This window comes from Oryx dammah, unplaced genomic scaffold (genome assembly GCF_014754425.2).
Source record: "Oryx dammah isolate SB20612 unplaced genomic scaffold, SCBI_Odam_1.1 HiC_scaffold_23, whole genome shotgun sequence".
Taxonomy (NCBI): domain Eukaryota; kingdom Metazoa; phylum Chordata; class Mammalia; order Artiodactyla; family Bovidae; genus Oryx; species Oryx dammah.
Window position 1 is genome coordinate 128,777,536 of NW_024070207.1, and position 2,093 is coordinate 128,779,628.

A 2,093-nucleotide genomic window follows, 5' to 3' on the forward strand; every position below is an offset into this window, starting at 1 on the left:
AAAAAAGAAAAGCATCTGAATAAAAAAAAAACAAAAGATACAGAGCCTTTTCTAAAGAGTTAAAAATTATATTGATAGAGGGTTTTCACTGTTGACTCAATGACTGCTGCCAGGCCTCCATATTCTTTATCTTTTAGGCACCTGGGAGGGTGTTAATCAATGTAAACGGGATATGGAAAAAGATTTATGGTAGTTTTGATGTTAGCAACACTAGACTTTTGAGTTAATTACTTTTCTCTTTGTTATATATCACTGCACTCCTCTTGTGTCCTTGCTATGTAAGAATGTAACTTTATTTAGTGCTTTCTGAGAGTGGCACCAGACTTTGGGAAGATCAACACAAATAAGTCTTCTGGTTGACAAACCCTGATCAGAAAAAAGGCTGTAAAATGTTAATTGGCCCTTTTTGGCCAGAAGATGATGTAAATCACCTAAGACTTGTGTATACAATTAGGTATGCAGAGAGAAAAGCCTGGTTTTGATAAGAGTCTGGGCTGCTAACGCTGCATAACTTTGTGTTGCCCATTGATCTCCATGTTTTATCAAAAGTATAAAAGGCCTTATGAACAATAGAGGCCAGAGCCAGTCGCTGGACTGGTTTCCCCCGTGTCTCCTCTCTAGTCTAATTTCAGGCTGAATTCCCACGTGGAGCGGGGTGGCTCACTAAGTCTGCTTACTTGCCCTGGCTTTTAAGACCCGAGCGAAAGGGAGCCTAAGACGGGGCACCCTTAGATATTCAAGTGGGCGCCGGTGGCCCAACGTAGATGGTGCAAGCTCCTTGTCTGGAACTTTATTGGCCTTCCCCGTAAGGCAAGTTATTCAGCCCTCTTTCTCCACTTAATTTTCCTAGTACACTATTGTTTCTTAATCTAATCTTATATTAATAAGCAAATAAGTCTTTCCTCGCCAACGCCATCCACCCTTTGAATTCCCTGGATCCAACAGGGCTGGACCCCGGCAATTAGCCTTTGCCCTGCTTCATTCTGTACTTCAAGGCCAACTTTGCCTGTTACTCCAGGTGTCTCTTGACTTCCTGCAAAATTCCAGTCCCCTATAAAGAAAAAGACATCTTTTTGCGGTGTTAGTTCTTGAAGGTCTTGTAGGTCTTCATAGAACCATTCAACTTCGGCCTCTTCAGCGTTACTGGTTGGTGCATAGACTTGGATTGCCATGAATTTGAATGGTTTGCCTTGGAAACGAACAGAAACCATTTTGTTGTTTTTGAACTGCATCCAAGTACTTCATTTACAACTGTCTTGTTGACGATGATGGCTACTCCATATCTTCTAAGATGGCAAGACTGTAGGTGGGGCGAGTTCATATTTACAATCAAACCCTCTTCTTGCCAGAGACTCTGAGATTGCCCAAACAAACCTTGAGCTCACCAGGACCCAGAGATCCCACAGAGACTGAGGCAGAACTGTGTTTGAACATCTCCTGTGGAGGTATGTGTCAGCTGTGGTCCACCGCACAGACAGGGGCTCTGGGTGTGGCTTTGGCATAAATCATCTTGGAGGAGGTTGCCATTAACCCCACTATAGAGAAGCCAGAACTTACAAAGAGTGGGAAATAGACTCAGAGGACACAACAGAACCTTGTTCACCAGGACCAAGGAGAAATGAACACTGACCCCATAGGAGACATGCCTGTGGGTGTCTGGGAGTCTCTGGGGAAGGCATGAGTTGGTGTTGGCTTGCTGCAGGTTTGGGGACACAGACTGTAGCAGTACCTGCCTGGGATCTTTTAGGGGAGCTCACCATTACCTTCATTACCTCCACCATAGTTTGAGTGAAGTGAAGTGAAGCCACTCAGTCATGTCTGACTCTCTGCGACCCCATGGACTATAGCCCACCAGGCTCACCAGTCCATGGAATTTTCCAAGCAAGCATACTGGTATGGGTTGCTGTTTCCTTCTCCAGGGGATCTTCCCAACCCAGGGATCGAACCTCGGTCTCCAGCATTGCAAGGCAGATTCTTTACCATCTGAGCCACCAGGGAAACCACCATGGTTTGGCCGGTCGGTTTGGCAGTGGTCAGCCACACGGTCAGGGACTCTGGGTATGGGAATGGCATTAATCCTCTTGGAGGAGGTC